This window comes from Rutidosis leptorrhynchoides, chromosome 6, assembly GCF_046630445.1.
Source record: "Rutidosis leptorrhynchoides isolate AG116_Rl617_1_P2 chromosome 6, CSIRO_AGI_Rlap_v1, whole genome shotgun sequence".
Taxonomy (NCBI): domain Eukaryota; kingdom Viridiplantae; phylum Streptophyta; class Magnoliopsida; order Asterales; family Asteraceae; genus Rutidosis; species Rutidosis leptorrhynchoides.
This window is the reverse complement of record NC_092338.1, coordinates 141,845,040-141,867,460: the sequence shown is the minus strand read 5'-3', so window position 1 is coordinate 141,867,460 and position 22,421 is coordinate 141,845,040. Positions and strand designations below refer to the sequence as shown.

The window sequence follows — 22,421 nt, the reverse complement described above, 5'->3', positions numbered from 1 at the left end:
TGGCTGATTGGTTGATCCATTCCGGTTACACTGTCTTCGGAATTCAGGTGAATATCCATATCGGAATAGCTGTCGGAGTTTAAGGAATTTGAACTAGATACGGGATCCATCTTGTATAATTAGGGAGATGATTTTTGATATGAATTAGATTATAGAATTTAGTTTAGTATTCTTCAATATATAATTTACATATGTATATATAATACCAAATTCCATAAATCACGGAGAAATTTTCAGAAGATGTCAGGAAAAGTTTACAGTAACAGATACGCTAACATATTAATTTTTGTCTATACACTATTTATGCAATAAATACAAGAAAACATGTCTAGACTTAAGAATGATAAGCATGTAATTTCTGATAAGAAAACATGTCTAGACTTAAGAATGATAAACATGCAGACACGATCGAATTCCAGACTTACTAATGCATCCTAACAACCATCAGTTAGACACACTCATGTAAGACCTGGTTCACTAGGACCAACACTCTGATACCAATTGTGACGATCGCTCCAAATCCATATGGACGAACACGTCATTCATCGATTTCATTACGAGGTATTTGACCTCTATATGATACGTTTTGTAAACATTGCATTCTTTTGAAAAGGCATACCATAAATGAATATTTAAATCCAAGGTTTTCGACATCTGATGATTTCTATATATAGACAATCACCGTAAATAATAGTTTACAATAATACTTCCGTTTACAATGCAGTCGAAATAGATACATGATGATGGTTTTGTGAATGCAACGTTTTCTTGAATAAAGCATGCAAGACTCCATGCATATAGCTTGTATAACATATAAGCAAACAGCGGAAGACTTCTAGAGAACCTGAGAATAAACATGCTAACAAGTGTCAACACAAAGGTTGGTGAGTTCATAGTTTTAGTGTTTCGCATAATCTGTATATAAAAGTGGATCACAAGATTTCAGTTGTTTCATCTAGAAACGTTTATCAAATTATTCTACAAGATTGAGCACCCTGGTAACTAAGCTTTAACATTATAATAAGTACCCCTGTTTTAACATACATGCAACCAACATGTACAATACACGTAAACCAACGTGTACTAAACTCAAATAGCATACGTCTGTTTTATAGTTCAGGCTAGGGTTTCTATACCTGGAACAGACGGGGATGTCAAGCCCTATGGATCCATATACTACTACTCGCGCCCACCAGTTCTTATAACTGGCAGTTACTAGTTACCAAAGCTAAGGGATTTTCGGTTCAAACTCAGTGTAGAATTTAGTATGTACTTGTATCCACTGCATTTAAAATAAAGTGCATGTATTCTCAGCCCAAAAATATAGATTGCAAAAGCATTTAAAAAAAGAGCAAATGAAACTTACCTTAGCAGCATATAAAGTCGTTCACCAAAACGTGATCGAAACTCGGATTACCAAATAACCGTAGATCTCAACCTAGAGAACATATGTTGGTCAATAAATGTCTATCAAGCTAGGTCATCGTGTATCACAATCTTAATGCTCGAGATCGACATACAAAAGTTATCAAAAGTTATTTCAAAAAGTCAATCTGACTCAATACAATAGTTGAATAATCATGGTAATCGAATCATTTTAACATTTCTCATAGTTTCCCAATTTTTGTAAAATTAAACTATAGTTTTTATAAGGCTTTAAAATATGATAAAACAATCAGTTTTGACAATTATTTAACAAAACGAGACGTGCCTTATATAAGAATTCATTTACTCGGTTGGTAATATTTAAAAATCCATTTTATCAATCTCGTAAACAATTTGTTTAAATCTTAATTGCAGATTCAAAAGAAATTTCAATTAATGTCAATCATAATTCAGTTGATCATATCTTTTAATCCGTTCATCGAAACTATTTGATATCTAAATGAAAAGTCATTGATTTTTCGTCAGCTTTCTAAAAACATACATATCATATACCTTTTTCCAGTAATATATGTATTTAATTCATGATTCATTATAAACTGTTTAACGACGAAATTTAGCATACAAGCATGTATAAACATATATTCGAGCACTAGACATGGATACACAATTAATATATAAAAGATAAAATATGAGTGCTTACGTATCTATATTGAGATTCAATATTGTAGGAAAGTACATAGACGTAACGGAGATGATTAATGATAGTGTTCCAAATGAACATATATTTAGTAGCAATATCGTTCCAATATGTAAAGTTTTTAAATGTAATTTCCTTATTTTTAGTTGTAATAGTTAAATAAATAAGTGCGAAGACGAAAGACGCAAATCGCTCGAAAATGAAGATTTAAAGACAAAAACGAAGATTTGAAAGACCAAAACGTCCAAAAAGCTCAAAAGTACAAGATACAATCAAAAAGGTTCAAATTATTGATGAAGAACGTCTAAAAATGACAAGAGTACAAGTTACAAAACGCAAAGTACAAGATATTAAATTATACGAAAGGACGTTCGAAAATCCAGAACCGAGGCATGAACCAACTTTCAGCGCTCGACGCAACGGTGTAAAAATTACGAGTCAACTATGCACAAGAATAAAATATAATATTTAAATAATTCATAATAAGAATAATATTAAATAATAAAAAGTTGTTATTTGAGCATAGTTCAGGGGTCGTAAATGAAAATTTCAATTCTAATTTGCCTATAAAAAGGCAACGATGTATTACGATGAAGTAAGACTTCTTTTTTTTCGACACATTTTTCTATCTTTTTCTTATTTATCAATATCAATTATCAATATCTATATTCTATATCTCTATCATAATGTTAACTTAATAAGATATAACAATAATCTTAATTTTAATTTTAAATTATGATAATAATAAGATTTATGATAGAGATCGTTTGAGTGTGTAAGTCAAAATTCTGTCCGTGTAACGCTACGCTATTTTTAATCATTGTAAGTTATGTTCAACCTTTTTATATTAATGTCTCGTAGCTAAGTTATTATTATGCTTATTTGAGCCGAAGTAATCGTGATGTTGGGCTAAAATATTAAGACGGGGTTATTGAACTTTGTACCATAATTGGGGTTTGGGCAAAAGACCGACACTTGTGGAAATTGGACTATTGACTATTAATAGATGGGGGGTATTGTCTAATTGAGTGACAACTCATTGGAGTCTGTCGAACCTATCTTCAAATTAATTATCCTAATAATTAATAATGATTATGGTTGTCCTATTTAGTGACGTTCATATGGAATCTATTATAATCATTTAATTAATTATTCGGGTTGGGTAATTGATTATTCAAACTGATCAAGTGGGTAAATTAATATTCATATCTAATCAAAACAGGGGTAGATTACATACAGTGATAACTGGTGTAATTGTTGATAGAAGTGATAACTGCGTCACAGTTTAAATCCTTAATTAGTTGGAATATTTGACTTCGGGTATAAGGGTAATTTGACGAGGATACTCGCACTTTATATTTATGACCGATGGACTATTATGGACAAAAACCAGATAGACGTATCAAATAAACCAGGACAAAGGACAATTAACCCATGGGCATAAAACAAAAATCAACACGTCAAACATCATGATTACGGAAGTTTAAATAAGCATAATTCTTTTATTATATTTCTCATCGTATCTTTATTTACTGTCATTTTATTACTCGCAATTTTATTTACTGTTATTTTATTTATCGTCATTTATTTATTTTACGCACTTTAATTATTGTCATTTATCTTTACGCTTAAAAATATAAAATCGACAAACCGGTCATTAAACGGTAAAAACCCCCCTTTTATAATAATATTACTACTTATATATATATATATATATTTATATAAATATAGTTTTATAAAAATATAGTACGTAATCACTAGCTCCCTGTGGAACGAACCGGACTTACTAAAAACTACACTACTCTACGATTAGGTACACTGCCTATAGTGTTGTAGCAAGGTTTAGGTATATCCCATTCGTAAATTAATAAAACTTGTGTCATATTTTGTAGTATTTCCTAGTAAAAATAATACTATTTCGTACCCTCACGCTACATCATCAAGTTTTTGGCGCCGCTGCCGGGGAGCGCTAAAACGCTATATTTTTAATTATAATAATATTGAAATAAAATATAATAATATAATAATATTGAAATAGAATATAATAATATAATAATATTGAAATAGAATATAATAATATAATAATATTTTAGATTATATTTTGAATCGTAAAAGTTTTAAAAAGTCGTATTTATTAAATACTTCAGGGGTATATTATGTAAATTGTAATTAATAATTTCTATCATGTCGCTTTCATGTGAATAGTAAATTAATTAATTTCTTTTCATTTACTATTCATGAATAGTAAATGAATTAAAAAAAAAGTTTTGAAAAAAAAATAATAATTATAAAAAAAAGTATTAATTTGTAAAAAAAATCATTTTTTTTAAAAAAAAAAAATTGTAAAAAAAAAAACGTTTTTTTTAGAAAAAAAATTCGTTTTTAAAAAAAAAATCGTAAAAAAAAAAAAAAAACTTAAAAAAAAAAAAAAAAAAACGTAAAAAAAAAAAAATTATAAAAAAATATATTTTTAAGATTTTGTCTATAAAAAAAAAAAATTTTTTTTTTAGTTTTATTACCTTTAGATTTTTAGACTATATTCGCAACTTTTAGTATTAAGTTTAGTTTTGCCATAGTTATTTTTACTTCTAGAATTTTTAGGCTTTGCCGTAAAATCCCTTAAGTGCTTGTTCCTTAGACTAAGTTTTAGGTGCTTTAGAATTTTACGACGCCGTATTTCGCACTACTTTCTTATTTTTATTTTTCGACGCCTATTTTTCGACCTTTTATTTTTCGACCTTTTTCGACGCGCAATCTTTTTCTTTCTTATTTCTCGCTATTCTAGTTTTAGGATAAGATTTTTATTCTACTTCTTATCTAAATTTCTTAAAATTACGAAAATTTATTTTAAGTGGTTAAATTGATAGACATCAAAATTTTCTGGTTCGTAGTAATAGTTGGATTTGTACGTGGACCGGGTTATTGGAGCCAAACAGTCCTCAATTATATTGAGACCAAACGAATCCTGCCCCTCTGCTGCATCTTTTGGCTATTCGAAACGTGGGCAAAATCAGAAAAGTCTATTAATTGGACAACTTATATAAGTTTTTCTTATTTTTATAACTAATAGGATATTCTGTGAATGCACCGAGCAAAACGTTCACCACCTTTCATACGTTCACCACCTGTAACTCGATCAAGACATCTAGCAAATATTGTCGCCGTTGATTTTTCTTTAGAATCGTCATCTAGTCGAACAAGAACTCCAACTCAAATTTCCGATAATCCATCTTTTGAACCCGACTTCACAATTAAGAACCCGGAGCATATTCAAGGACAATTCCAAGATCCTGAACCACTAATTATTCCTCCTGAACCACAAACCGTTAAATCAGAGTCCTCTAGTGATTCGTATTCAACAAATTCAATTATGGAAGTAACGGAACCTCTAAGTATGGAAGATCGAATGAGAGCCGCACGCACGGGCCAAGGTCACGCCATTATTAAGCCAGAAGTTAATGCGTCAGATTATGAAATCAAAGGACAAATTCTACACATGGTAACTAACCAATGCCAATTCAGTGGTGCACCGAATGAAGATCCTAACGAACACCTTCGTACGTTTAAAAGAATTTGTACACTATTCAAAATCCGAGAAGTGGAAGATGAGCAGATCTATCTCATGTTGTTTCCCTGGACTTTAAAGGGAGAAGCCAAAGATTGGTTAGAATCGTTACCTGAAGGGGCGATTGATACATGGGATGTTTTAGTTGAAAAATTTCTTAAACAATTCTTTCCGGCATCTAAAGCCGTGAGACTTCAAGGAGAAATTGTTACGTTCGCGCAAAAGCCAAATGAAACATTATATGAGGCGTGGACAAGATTCGGAAGGATGTTGAGAGGATGTCCTCAACACGGATTAGATACTTTTCAAATAGTGCAAATCTTCTATAAAGGCGTAGACATCGCTACAAGAAAAGACATCGACATAACAGCTGGTGGTTCCATTATGAAGAAAACCGCAACTGAAGCTTACAAAATTATTGATAACACAGCCTCCCACTCGCATGAGTGGCACCAAGAAAAAGATATCTTTCGATCATCTAAAGCGGCTAGAGCCGATTCTAGCCATGACTTTGATTCCGTTTCCGCAAAAATAGATGCTTTCGAAAGACGAATGGAAAAGATGAATAAAGATATTCACGCAATACGAATCAGTTGTGAGCAATGCGGTGGACCACACTTATTGAAAGATTGTCACATTGAACCAACGATGGAACAACGAGAGAATGTTTCTTATATGAACCAAAGGCCTGGAAATAATTATCAAAATAATTATCAACCGCCAAAGCTAAACTTCAATCGAAATCAAAACATTCTTTACAATCCAAAAGGACCCGAAAATAACTGGTATAACCAACAAGGTCCGAATAACCAACCAACTCAAAACAACACTTTCAATCAACAAAGACCTGGCTTATATAAACCACAACAACCCGAAGAGAAAAAGCCAAATCTAGAAGAAATGATGGCAAAGCTAATGGAATCTCAAACACAATTTATTACGTCTCAAACCCAAACGAACGAGAGGTTTGATCAGTCATTAAGAACTCAACAAGCTTCCATTTTGAATCTTGAAAAACACGTAGGTACTCTTGCTAGCATGATGAGTGAGAGGGAACAAGGAAAGCTACCGAGTAATACTGAAGTAAATACTCGGAATGAGAATGTTAATATGGTTTCAACGAATTCTGAAAAACCAGCACCAGAAGATGGGAAGGTTTTAGATGAGAGTAACAATGAAGAAGTTACACCACCACCACCCGAGTATGTAAAGCCAGTGGTGGCACCATACAAACCACCCATCCCGTTTCCAAGAAAAGGAGTTGAGTATGAGCAAGTGATAGGTAATAAAGATTGTGATACCTCTGGAAAGAAGAAGAAGAAAAAGAATAAGAAAGTGCAAGAAACAAAAGCCGTAAATATAAACCCGGTGAAGACAGTTCCACCAAATCCTCCACCTAGGGTAGGTGATCCGGGTGAATTTATTGTTCCTTGTGTACTTAGTGACTGTGTCATGTATGATGCACTAGCAGATTTAGGTTCAAGTGTGAGTGTTATGCCTCTTTCATTATATAAGAGATTAGGTGTAGGTGAGTTAACTCCAACGGATATGAGTGTTCGACTCCTTGATCAAACCATTAAGCACCCAGTTGGAATTGCTGACAACCTACCCGTTCAAGTAGGTAATTTAACCTTTCTAGTCGAATTCATTGTCATTGACATAGAAGAGGACTCAAACGTTCCTCTAATTTTAGGTCGACCATTCTTAGCGTCCACCGGGGCGTTATTTGATGTAAGAAAGGGTAGAATGACACTTAGTAATGATGAGAAATCGATCACCTTTATGATTCGAAAGTCTAAATATCCACAAACCAAAACCGTTGAACCGACAAAAACGATTGGTAAGAACCATGTTGTTTTACCAACTCCAACGGTAATGCTTAACAATAATAGAACGCCTAAGTGTGGGGAAAATGAAGTAACACCTAATGATGACTTGATAATAAAGAACCCCATAGTTGATACGAAATTAAATAACCCCGTTATTAACAGTTCAATGAAGAAACTTTTTAAACGGGTTATTGATGCTAAAAGTAAGGGAAACTTTAGGTTATATAACCGGTTAGTATCCAATCTGTCGCCTAAAGAAAAGGCGAAGCTAGTTGAATTTGTGGATATTACGGAAAAAGCTGGTCACTGGCTTAAAGCAAAAGTCACAGATATGCAAGTTGATTATGGTCCAAGAGAAATTGACGATGAAGTTAATCACAATTTCGACACCACATCTACCTAAGTGTGAGGAGATTCAAATATTTTAAAAAGAAAATGCTGTTTGGAGTTAGTTGTTCTGTTCTCGTGTAGTTCCGAGAATGGAATTCGATTGGTCTTTTCCGCTAGCAGACACTAAAGAACTAGTTTTCTCCCCCCATTCTGAATTTTTTTTTGTTTTTTAGGTTTTATATGAAATTAATATGTTTTCTTTTTAAGTTTTGTGTGAATTTAAAAACAAAAATTTACTTTATTTCATTAAGTTGAAAAAAAAATGATTTCTAAAATTCGTCGTGAGTTGAAGACTAGGCCGTTGAGCCGAAATTACTTTACCCGAGGGCGGGGCGAAAATTTTTTTTCATCATTATTTTTAATTTTATTGATTTAAAGTATGCCAAAAAAAAAATATATTTGATTTTATAAATTTTTGAACGTGGGGTAATATACCCAACTTTAAAAATATGTATATATGTTCGTATTTTATCATGTAAACAACAGGGTAAAACAACGCACTTTCAAAGACTAACATTAAGTTCAGCAAAAGGTACTGATTTTGACGACAAGATGCAAAACAACAAATGTGATATAATAAATGAAGGAATGAACGATGAGGCGCGCCATCTATCATTCGACGAGCTTTGTAATTACAAACTGGGTATTTTTAATAACTTTTCTACGCTAATCACCCTCATGAATTTATAATTGTAGTCTGATTTCATGCAAATGAGGGCATTGCATGATCTCAAGTGTGGAGAAGGGTTATAAATTCTCTCGGGTTTACACTTGGTTTATTTGCCAAATTTTGTAAAAATTTGAAAAATTTTCAACTAAATGAACTCAAAATCATGTTTATACATATTTATGAACGATGAAAACTAGGTGATAATACCGAAATTATCGTTACCTCGAAAAGGACATAAATTGAGAAACACCCTAAAACGCTTGAATTCATTTAAAATGAAATAGAAGAAAATAAAAAGGCAAAGAAAGAAACTAAGTGTGGGGAGAATGTACCAAGTTATTCAATTAAAAACTATCTATCACATATTTTTGTACAAGATTATTGCAGGTACTTTTGTTTTGGATAATACTAATCAGTTTTACCCGGTTTACTGTAATACATTTGAAAGAAAGATGGATCTACACGATGAATCAATTTCATCATTAAAAGGAAGTAAAGTCTTCCGAAAAAGACACGCGCTTCTTGATTTAGGTCATGAAGTTGTCGTCCAGACCAGCTGTAGGTTGACGAAAAATCTAGAAAAGTCATCTCTAAAATCAGCAGGAAATCCACGGACCTCAGCATCAAACAGGGTCGCCAAGTGGTCAGATTTATCCTAACCATGAGAAGGATTTATCTCGTACAATGGGGAGGCACCGTGCAAATTAGCTTGATAAGACTAATGAATCAGATCCCCAGAAAGGATAATCTCCTTAAAGATTAAAAATCAGCTTTTAAGACTGATAATACTCAATCCTAGAGATTGACCTTAAAGATTGAGAATTCAAACTCATGGAATTCAATGATATCTAAACTCGAGCTTGAACGAGAAAATATTTTGATCAAAATTGCAAACCGATTTGTTTTCTGAAAATCCATTTTCAATGCGTTCATTACCATTGAACGTAAAATCCTAGGAATTCACCTAGAATTCATTAGGTCACCTGAACTAAATCGGGTGTCAACCGTAAGAACGGTGGTTGCATAGCATGGTCGGAGACAGGACCTTGTGCCAGACCGAAAAATCATAGGATGATCTTTACTATCGCTCCTACCAAGGATAGTTCTAGCATCCGACACGTTAAAAGACCATAATCATCTGCATGTCACGGGACATTGCCTTAACAGTTTCTTGTTCATCGCTTTCCTTTACAACCGGACGGTAGTTTGCCGAAAGGTAATATACGGAACAAGTAAACTGGATGTGTGCTTTCCGATACCGGGATAGCAGTGGATTACACGAACCTAAAAGTTTTAGCCAAAATATTGATCCACAAATATATTTTGCAACACCGATGATGGATCAAATCAGAAAACTTGTCTAGGGTAAAATCTAGCTTGAATTTTCAAAAGATCAAATGTTTTCATAAAGATCCAATTTCCTTAAAGGATCTAAATTTTTATAGTCATGTGGGACTGTAAACCGCCTTTCAAATGTGCACTTTGCTTTGGAAACCGAAAGTAAATCGGCTATTTGATTGCAAGTGTCGTTGACCTAAACCCAAGGCAACTGTGGATGACACACCCACCTTTAACCATCATTACTGTCATTGTTTATACCGCTATATCAAAATCACCGATGTACAAAATGTGATGAATAAAAAAGTGATTCATGTATGTTTTTATTTCAAGTTCTGTATTGCTTGAGGACAAGCAACGCTCAAGTGTGGGGATATTTGATAGTGTTCCAAATGAACATATATTTAGTAGCAATATCGTTCCAATATGTAAAGTTTTTAAATGTAATTTCCTTATTTTTAGTTGTAATAGTTAAATAAATAAGTGCGAAGACGAAAGACGCAAATCGCTCGAAAATGAAGATTTAAAGACAAAAACGAAGATTTGAAAGACCAAAACGTCCAAAAAGCTCAAAAGTACAAGATACAATCAAAAAGGTTCAAATTATTGATGAAGAACGTCTAAAAATGACAAGAGTACAAGTTACAAAACGCAAAGTACAAGATATTAAATTATACGAAAGGACGTTCGAAAATCCAGAACCGAGGCATGAACCAACTTTCAGCGCTCGACGCAACGGTGTAAAAATTACGAGTCAACTATGCACAAGAATAAAATATAATATTTAAATAATTCATAATAAGAATAATATTAAATAATAAAAAGTTGTTATTTGAGCATAGTTCAGGGGTCGTAAATGAAAATTTCAATTCTAATTTGCCTATAAAAAGGCAACGATGTATTACGATGAAGTAAGACTTCTTTTTTTTCGACACATTTTTCTATCTTTTTCTTATTTATCAATATCAATTATCAATATCTATATTCTATATCTCTATCATAATGTTAACTTAATAAGATATAACAATAATCTTAATTTTAATTTTAAATTATGATAATAATAAGATTTATGATAGAGATCGTTTGAGTGTGTAAGTCGAAATTCTGTCCGTGTAACGCTACGCTATTTTTAATCATTGTAAGTTATGTTCAACCTTTTTATATTAATGTCTCGTAGCTAAGTTATTATTATGCTTATTTGAGCCGAAGTAATCGTGATGTTGGGCTAAAATATTAAGACGGGGTTATTGAACTTTGTACCATAATTGGGGTTTGGGCAAAAGACCGACACTTGTGGAAATTGGACTATTGACTATTAATAGATGGGGGGTATTGTCTAATTGAGTGACAACTCATTGGAGTCTGTCGAACCTATCTTCAAATTAATTATCCTAATAATTAATAATGATTATGGTTGTCCTATTTAGTGACGTTCATATGGAATCTATTATAATCATTTAATTAATTATTCGGGTTGGGTAATTGATTATTCAAACTGATCAAGTGGGTAAATTAATATTCATATCTAATCAAAACAGGGGTAGATTACATACAGTGATAACTGGTGTAATTGTTGATAGAAGTGATAACTGCGTCACAGTTTAAATCCTTAATTAGTTGGAATATTTGACTTCGGGTATAAGGGTAATTTGACGAGGATACTCGCACTTTATATTTATGACCGATGGACTATTATGGACAAAAACCAGATAGACGTATCAAATAAACCAGGACAAAGGACAATTAACCCATGGGCATAAAACAAAAATCAACACGTCAAACATCATGATTACGGAAGTTTAAATAAGCATAATTCTTTTATTATATTTCTCATCGTATCTTTATTTACTGTCATTTTATTACTCGCAATTTTATTTACTGTTATTTTATTTATCGTCATTTATTTATTTTACGCACTTTAATTATTGTCATTTATCTTTACGCTTAAAAATATAAAATCGACAAACCGGTCATTAAACGGTAAAAACCCCCCTTTTATAATAATATTACTACTTATATATATATATTTATATAAATATAGTTTTATAAAAATATAGTACGTAATCACTAGCTCCCTGTGGAACGAACCGGACTTACTAAAAACTACACTACTCTACGATTAGGTACACTGCCTATAGTGTTGTAGCAAGGTTTAGGTATATCCCATCCGTAAATTAATAAAACTTGTGTCATATTTTGTAGTATTTCCTAGTAAAAATAATACTATTTCGTACCCTCACGCTACATCATCAATTAACACTAGGTTTGTCTTGTCAATAATACCCACGACATTACCCATAACCTCCATAGCTATATCCCATAGTTTCCTTAGCTTTGACTCACTCGATAACCATTTTTGAAATCGTTTGGACATAACCTTGTCGTAGTATTTTATGTATAATACTAATAATATAATATTACTAATAATTAGATTAATAATAATATTAATCTTAATAATAACAATAATAATAATAATAATAATAATAATAATAATAATAATAATAATAATAATAATAATAATAATAATAATAATAATAATAATAATAATATAAGTATATATAAAGAGACAGAGATGAGAGTGAATTGAAATATGAGAAACAAATCGCGAATTCGATCAAATTTATAGATGTGGCATGTCCCAGCCCTCCATGTGATAGCATGGGTCTGAGGCACAATGGCCATGCGATCGCATGGCCTCTTTTTCCAGCTCACAATCGTTTTTGTCCTACGCTTGTCGACATATTTATTAATTATATTTATAATATATAATTTATATAATTAATTATATATTATATTAAATTCACGTGCATAGTTGACTTGTAATTTTTGTTGCGATAAGTCGTACGTCATCACGCGACTTATGTCCCGGTTCTGGTTTTTCGAATGTCCATTCATACGCTGAGAAAACTGGCTCTTTACGTTTCGTGACTCGTACCTTTGTTAAAATATAGTCTTAAATTATCAATAAACTATATCACTCAAAGTGTATCTTAAACTTTCGAGTATTTTGGTCATTTACTTCTATAAATCATCGTCTCGTAGTATACACATATACATTTTCATTTGAAATAGTGTTTTACTGTAGCAAGTTACTGTAGCAATTTTTTTTCTATAGCAAATAGTGATTTTCGAAAACACTGTAGCTTTTCGGGTACTGCAGCAATTCGAAAATACTGTAGCAAATTAGTGTTTTACTGGTTCATCTTAAATGTTTTAGTTAACTTATCTAAATATCAATCGAATTATTAATCGAATGTTACTATCGTTTACTAAATAACTTGAAATCATGTGTATATATATATATATATATATATATATATATATATATATATATATATATATATATATATATATATATATATATATATATATATATATATATATATATATATATATATATGCACATTAAGTTATATATATATTGTTCGTGAATCTTCGAGAACAGTCAAAGAATAATTGATTACATGAATATAGTTCCAAAACTTTGAGACTCAACATTACAGACTTTGCTTATCGTGTCGAAAACATTAAATCATTTAAAGATAAAGTTTAAATTTGGTCAGAAATTTCCCGGTCATCACAGTGCAACAGGTATAGTTGGAGCACGAGTGATAACCTGCGGCGTGACAGTAGCAGAGGTTGGCATAATGATGTCATTCGAGTCTGGACATAATGAACATGAAGTATCATTTGTTGTAGATGTGACTGGCATGGTAGACACAAGATCAGGAGAGGGTTGCGCACATGGAATGGCAGGAGCTGCTTCTGCATAAGTGGAAAAAGCAAGTGTTGCAAGATCCACTGATGGTAAAGTACCCAAGTAAGGAAATGATGACTCGTCAAATTGAGCGTGACGAGTAATATAAACACGTCCAGTTGTAAGATCTAAGCAACGATATCCTTTATAATTAGAGTTGTAGCCGATAAACACACAAGCTATACTTCGCGGAGCTAACTTGTGAGATGAGTAGTCGCGCAAATATGGAAAAACACGACATCCAAATGTTCGTATAGTGTCATAACGAGGCACGGTAGCAAAGAGCAGCTCATAAGGTGATTTAAAACCCAGAACAGAAGATGGTAACCGATTTATCAGATACGTAGCAGAGCTAAATGCGTCAGTCCATAGTGTAGTCGGAGCATGAGAGTGAAACATCATAGCAAGTCCCGTCTCAGTAATATGACGATGTTTTCGCTCTGCCCGACCATTTTGTTGTGGAGTGTATGGACATGAGATGCGATGATGAGTACCATTATTAGTAAGAAGAAGCCGAACATTTGCATTTAAAAACTCGGTACCACCATCACTTTGAAACACTTTGATCTTACAATTAAATTGTGTCTGTACAAATCGAATAAAAGCATCAAAAATTCCATGAAATTCAGATTTGGTTTTTAATGGATAAAACCAAGAGAATCGAGAATAATCATCAATAAAAATTGCATAGTATCGATAGCTGTTAGTGGACATAACAGGAGCGGGTCCCCATAAATCACAATGAACCAAATCTAACACATGTGAAGCACGCTTTTCATTATTATTAAAAGATAAATGTTTACTCTTAGAGAGTTGACAAGGAGAACAAAGACCCGGTTTCGGTAAAATAGAAGTTACCGATAACTGGCCTAATTTATTTAATAAAGAAATAATATTAAAAGAAACATGTCCTAAATGGTGATGCCATAATTCAAATGATCCACACAACTTGCTTGAACTAATTTGTGAAAGAAAAGCTTTTTGTCCACGCTCCAGCACATAGAGATCATGATCACGCCTCCCTGTTGCTAGAAGAGCCTTTATTTGCCGGTTCTGAATAATAAAGGCAGTATCGAAAAATAAAACATCAACAGGGTTATCAGATGTTAACTTACTAATAGATAAAAGATTTTTTGTAATAAATGGACCAACAAGTACGTCCAAAAGATGTAAATCCTTAATAAGAGAAGAGGAACCAATATGCGTGATTGGTAATGTTTTGCCATTATCAAATGTTACCAGTTCGTTACCTGAGTAATTCGAGACAGAATCCAAATTAGATGGTGATGCAGTCATATGAGATGAAGCGCCCGAATCAACATACCAATATGGTGAATGTGATGTAACATGACAATTTGAGTGAAAGGCTTGTGCTAGATTTGCATCAAGAGAGGGAGTGCGAGCAACATATGTGGCAAGATCAGGACAAGCAGTAGCATAATGACCATCCTGGCGGCATAACTGACATTGAGGTGGACGACGAGGGACATAGCCACGTCCACGACCACGGCCGCGGCCGCGGCCTCGACCACGATAATAATTACCACGGCCCCGCGCAAAATTGTTATTAACACGAGAGCTATACTGAGTGCTTGCGGTGAAGACAGCTTGAGGAGCAGGTGTTGGTTGAACAGAGTTCAAAAAAAGCTCGTGACTTTCAGCTTGAGCAATAAGATCAGGAAACTTACACCGGGGTTTGATGGCGCGTTGAGTGGTAGAGAATGTCTCAAAACCAGCACCCAAACCACAAAGGAACCAATGAAATTTATCGACCTCATCAACGGGATGGCCAATAGCAATTAACTGATCACAAATAGTTTTAAATTTTTTTTACGATAATCACTAACAGTAGAGGTACCTTTTTGTAGTTGCCGTAAGGAATCACAAAGAGTGTGCATACGATCAACTGAATCATGACTATACGCATCTTCAAGAGCTTTCCATACATCTCTGGCAGTGACTAAGCCAATAATAATGGCCATGGATTCTTCAGTCAAGGATGATTGAAGGATAATAAGAGCCTTTTGGTCCGCTTTCTTCCATGTAGCATAATCAGGATTAACAATAGGTCCTTCGGCAGAATTAATGGTGGGCGAAGGTGATTGCAAAGTACCTTTAACATAAGGAGTAAGTTCTTGGTAGTCAAGAAGAGCAAGAACTTGATGTCGCCATAAGAAATAATTAGAGGATGTAAGCTTAATGGAGAGCATGTGAAGAATTGTATTCAAAGAAAGAGATCCATCAGGAGATGTGGAAGAAGATGCTACTGTCACCATTATTAAATCACTTTTAATTAAAAGTAATTTATTTGTTGCAAAAAAAGATGCTCTCTGGTGACGTCGCCCCAAAAACAAATTGGGAGATGGATACCTCAATAATTGTTAAATACAAAGCACTTAGCAAATTATTAATAATATGGAGAAATAATGGTGACAGATGCTTGTATGTGAGTGGATGAAACAAGAATTGAAAAGATAAAAGAAGTGAGGTGAACGAATGGTTATGATTTTTTTTTTTTTTTTTTTTTTTTTTTTTTTTTTTTTTTGGTTTTGAGCCGTATGAAAAAAAAAAGAGGAAGAAGGTGGGATCGTGATGTTTTAGGCTGATACCATATGATGATTTAATAAAATCTGTACCCTTCAAGGGTTTATCATTCCATTATTTATAATCATACAAGGAATTAGAATTACAATCAAATACATACATATGGAAAGTATCTAGACTTATTTTAAACTAGCTTTCTCTTCAAGTTTGCTTGGTGCACAATTATCGTTAATAATTTGAATCCATAAATTAACTTGAGATCAAAGGGACCAATGAGAGCGTGACATGTGGCGCGAAATCACATGTGATTGAAAAAAATTTCAAAAAATATTTTTTTTTAGGAAAAAAATTTTTTATAAAAATTTTTTTTCTCAAATTTTTTTCTACAATCACATGTGATTTACATGCACAATCACATGTGATTGAATTGTACAATCACATCTGATTGAATTTGACATGCATAATCACATGTAATTGACATGCATAATTACATGTGATTGGATTTAACATGCATAATCACATGTGATTGTAAAAAAAATTTCGAAAAAAAATTTAAAAAAAAATTGCGAAATTTTTTTTTGAAAAATTTTTTTTTTTATTTTTTTTTCCAATCACATGTGATTTTCGCGCCACATGTCGCGCTCTCATTGCTCCTTTGAATTTCAAGCAAATTAAAGGATGCAAGTGATTACAATCAATTTTCCTCTATTCTCCTTACTGGAGATTGCCTCTGCATTTCTTCAATATTTTTATGCATTCTTCATTGTTCCAATTATGTAATATCCACTGTTTCATGTCATAACATAGTACGTTACTCCCTTCGTCTCACCACAATTGTCTACTATTTAACTTTCAAAATTTTTTTTTATCAACTTTGACTGTAAATATTTTTATTTGTGTTATATAACATTTGATGAAAATTATACGAATTGAAACACAATTAAAACTCAATTGATTCATATAATTTTCTAAGATATTATGTAACACAAATAAAATATTTATTTTAAAAGTTGACAAACAAATATTTTCAAAAGTTAATATTAGACAGTTATAATGGGATGTATATACTAACATTATTGTACATCAAGTCTTAGAGAAATATTGTTACATAAACCAATAACAAACATAATTAAGAACAAAATATACCTTTAGTAAAACTGCATCAGCTTTGGGAATGACTTCAAACATAACATAACTCAAATTCTTACTTCCTATCAAACCGTTAACAACACGAGGAAGATCAAAACTGATGCAACTAATATTCGGAAAAGCTTTGGCAATGGATTTGGTAAGGGTCCCATTACCACTCGCAACATCAACTATTGACTTTAACCCTTCAAAAACACCCTCACATTGTTTGCAAATGATACTAGCAACTAGCATTGAATCACAAGCCATTGCTTCGTTAAATAGATCGTTAAATTTTGGGTCTTGACCTGCAAGATCATAAAACATCTTCCCATGGGTTGTATAGAAAGTGGTGATATCGTCACTATGGAACCAATCGCTCATATTTTGCCATGGATCTATCAACATTGGATCCAAAGTGAGTAACAAATGACGCCTCATACTTGAGGGATCTTCTTTTAGTAGGAGCCTAGAAGCAGGAGTTAACAAATACCCTTCTCTTTCTGCACCATCAACGCCTCCTGATGATAGGCTTTGTATAACAAAGAAACCAGAGTTGACAAGTAGGTGCATCAGTCGACGTACACATTCAGCTCTTTCCGGGTTTATGGCCAGGGCTTCAGTTAACTTAGACAGGGGCATTGGTCCGCCATAGCCGTTAATGATATCTGGTATCTCTAGTTGAATGGCACATTTGAGTGACATGGAGTTAATAAAGTTGAAAATATGGTTCCATACGTGAACTTGAGCTTGAAGCAATTCTTTGGATTGTTCATCATTTTGCAATGCCATTTCTTATTACTTGAAATGTTTAGTTTTTACGTGAGAGGAAACTGGCTTTGGTGTAATGTTAACTACACACTTTGGCTATATAGGAAAAACTATACTCTAGACATAAGAGATGCACACGGGTGTGTAGACGAAGAATTAAGGATCTTATGTCGCTTGCTAACAATCCTAGAGGCGGAATACACTAGAATTGGGTTTAACCGAGATATGGGTCGTATCGGGATCGAATAGATCAAACCTAGGACAAATACTAGATTAGATCGACGCCTAAACGAAGTATTTCGGTTGTATTTTGTGTTGGAGTTCGGCAGAGACGAAAACCTGTCGATTAGGGTAAATGGGATGAGTAACCTCAACAAAGAAGTCTCAACCCGTATATATACTGCATATCATACACACGCGGTCGAGTGTGTCTCTCTGTCGGTCGACTATCTTACACAGTCGGTCGAGTGTGTGGACACACTCGGTCGACTGTGTATGTTTATTAACATATTGATCATTTAAATAATAAAGCACACACAAACACAAACGTAATCAATAGTCACATGTATTAGTTATTACATAACCAAATGTATTAAACGTCGAGATAATTTACGGCTGGAGATTCATGAACCAACAAACTCCCCCTAAGACCTAGCCGTAATACAGAAACATTCAGTTATCAATCAGTATATGGATCTGTCACCCAATTCTTCAAGTAGCAAAGTTTCACAACTCTGCAGTACTGTTCAGCCTGCACACGATTTTCTGGGCAATACAGCATCTGGTTGTAGTATAAGGTGAATATATCTTCCTCACAGCAGTTCCTTAACCAAACTGGATCCAAAACCCTTATACTATCATTTTCATCTCCTCCATCCTTGTCTAACACTATAACCGCTTCTTCTGAGCGTTCATCGTAATACCACCAACGAAAACGAGAGCTGAAGTGTTGCGGCATTTTCCTCAATGGAACCTTTCGCATATACTTCACAGGTTGATATTTAACAATCTTCCTTCTGATGCCCGTTTTCTTGTTCGTTCTGTAAGAGATCTTCGGAAACTGAGGACGAAAACCTAAGAAATTAGGTGACTTAAATGATCTTCTTATCTTACGAACCAAAAGATCAGGAATACCAACATAATCCTGATATAACATCTTGAGCCTTGCAGTCTGCAAAAATATGGTAACGAAGTGAACTCATCTGCATATCTGATATAATCCACTCCGTGTTCTTTCTTGATCGCGTAGATATCAAATTCTTTGATGTAGGCCCAAGCAATAATCTTCCCTTTAGCACGCAAACTCTCGCAGTGCTCAATAAACTTCAAAAATTGAGGCTCCACCTCAGGTTTCATCACATATTTACGAATTCTCATTGAAATCTTCCAATCCTCTTCTAAAACTTTCACTTTTTCTTTATTGATCTTCACCGGCAAAAACCCTTCCGGGAGCACACTCTCTTGCTCTCTCTGTTCTTTCTCTTTGCATTTTCTATTCAAAAGCTCATCATTCATTTGAAAGTAATCAGCAAAAGTTGGAAGATCATTATCAGCAAAACCTTCATAACGTGGATATGGCTCTGTCGGCTCATCCCCAATAATTACCTCATCAAAACTATTATCACTTTCATCAACAGCATCAGAATCACTCAAATCCTCATCAAACTTATGAGCCCCTGAAGTCGAGGCTTTTGATGTCGTGTCAGCAGATTCCTTAGCTTCTCGCTCTAGACGCTCCATCAATTCCTGTTCAGTCTCGGTTAGATCCGGAGGGATCTCCCCTTCTTCTAAATCATTGTAAACAGTAGAGTGATTAAGTTAATCCTGCATCGCTAAAAAGTCAGATACAGTTATAACTTGAAGTGGAGTTACATACAGTGGGTTATCCTCAGTGTAACCTTTAGCAATCTCAACTGCCATGTCCTCCTCATCACCTAGGGTACCAAAAGGATCTGGACCCTCCTCCTCTTCTTCAATCACTATTTTCTTCTCCCATTCGTTTAACCTCTCAGTCAATTCTTGATTTTGAGTCTGAAGAGTAAAAATTTCTCCAGCCTGACTTCCCACATTTTTCTCAAGTTCCTTAAATTTCAACTGTTGTTGATCAACTAACTCCCTCAACGCAGACATTTTAGTTTCCCTTATTTGCTTATCTTCATCAGCAACCTTTTGAAATTTAGCAAAATCAGCAATCAACTGAATTAATCGCCGATTAACTATTTCTGTTAGATCACCTGTAACACCTTCAGGACGCTGAGTAGTTTGGACTTGTTGAGTAGATGGAGTTTTTTGTTGTTGAGTGGGTGAAACTTGAGTAGAACCACCAGCATCACCAGTAGCTTGAACAATTAGAGCAACCTTCAGTTGAGACTTTGTTGTGGAAGATGAGCTTCCGTCCTTACCAAAATCTTCAAACGCTTCTGTCTCTATCTGGTTGACACCTTAGGAGCTTCAGGTAACTTTCTTTTAACCAAATCAACTTGACTGTCATCAAGCGTAGTCACATCATCTTCATTAACTAATCGAGGACCAGTGTGCTTCGGTGGAGGCTGATTTACCTCTTCCTCATCTTCGATTGTAATGTCGGTCTCATCTCCAGAAGTACTATTTTCATGTCGGCAACTTAATCCTTCCGGACACACGTACCTTTCATTAGCCAGATGGCCGATCAATCTCTTCTCAGGAACCTCAACCCTATTCTGCAAAAACCTATTGAAGGACTGATCATTCAAATGATTCTGTTTCAGCTCATCCTGAGGAATTTTCATTAACCCTTGAACTTGCTTCTCTAGCATAATCTGAAGAAACCTCGGAAACACCAGATGTACCTTCTTTTTAACATTCAGAACCATTCCATCATATATAACTTGAGAAAAGTTAAAATCAGCATTCAAGACCAACGCAACAAACATAGAACTATATTTTGTAGTCATATCATCGAAACCACCCTGCATCGGGCTCAAGCACCTCAGAAGAACGTACGTAAAGTATCTGTACTGCCTTGGGAGCTTAGTACGTTTCACAGCCTTGGTTATATCACCAGCATAACCACATCTCTTCAAACACCTTCTTTCCTTTAGAACTGGTAAAGAAGTTGGCATATCATCATCATCCGGGAACCCCAAATCTTCCCTGATAGTCTGATCAGAGATTCGAACAATGGTATTGTTGACTGAGCTTAGAATCACCTGTCGATTGTTCTCAATAACAATGCTAGCAACTTCCCAAAACTTTCTCTGATGTGAATAGTATGGAGTGCACTCAGCTGTAATTGCCTTAAAGATTCTGGATCACTTCAGAAATGCGATAATTGGACCAAAACCTCCTCTTTGAGCTTCCGTTCCAGTGTCATCAACACAAGCAAGCACATTAGTATCTTCACGTCCGATGAGACCTGGTAGTTCGGAAGATAACGGAATTGGTTGCTCTTCATGCACTGTTTCCTCAAACGTATGTTGATGTTCTTGAGACATCTCGGAGAATCTGTATAAAGCTCAAAACAACACAACTGTTAAGCATATACCACCATGAAACATGGGGTATCAAGTTAATAACACTGATGTGCGTAGAGGTGTATACGAAATAGTTATATTTTTATTACGAAATACTATTAAATACGATACAATTTTCCACAAGTTATTTATTTATTTATAGAGTGGATATACCTAAACCTTGCTACAACACTTATAGGCAGTGTACCTAATCGTACAGTAGTGTAGTTTTTAGTAAGTCCGGTTCGTTCCACAGGGAGCTAGCCAAGTTTAACGCTATATTTTTAAAACTATATTTGTATAAATATAAATATAAATACAAGTAGTATTATTATTATAAAAGGGGGTTTTTACCGTTTAATGACCGGTTTGTCGATTTTAAAACTTTAGTCGCAGTTAAAACCTAATGTAAAATATTAAAAATGAATATAACTTAATTTAAAGCGTAAAGTAAATGACAATAATTAAAGTGCGATAAATTAAAATGCGATAAATAAAATGACAATAAATAAAATTGCGATAATTAAAAAGTGCAATAATTAAAATGACAATAAATTAAAGTGCGATAATTAAAAGTGCAATTAAATATGAAATAAAGGAATTAGGCTTATTTAAACTTCCGTAATCATGATGTTGGACGTGTTGATTTTAGTTTATTACCATGGGTTAATTGTCCTTTGTCCTGGATTATTCAATATGTCCATCTGGTTTTTGTCCATAACAGTCCATCAGTCATAAAATAAAGTGCGAGTGTCCTCGTCAAATTATCCTTATATCCGAAGTCAAATATTCCAACTAATTGGGGACTTAAACTATAATTACACCAATTTTCTTTGTATATAATTCACCCCTGTT

At 33.8% G+C, this 22,421-nt stretch overlaps 1 pseudogene; it reads right to left on the bottom strand.

Annotated features, from left to right (window-relative positions):
- Positions 1-18,096, bottom strand: part of LOC139856014 (trans-resveratrol di-O-methyltransferase-like) — an 89,957-nt pseudogene extending 71,861 nt beyond the window's left edge.
- Positions 18,097-22,421: the final 4,325 nt, after the last annotated feature.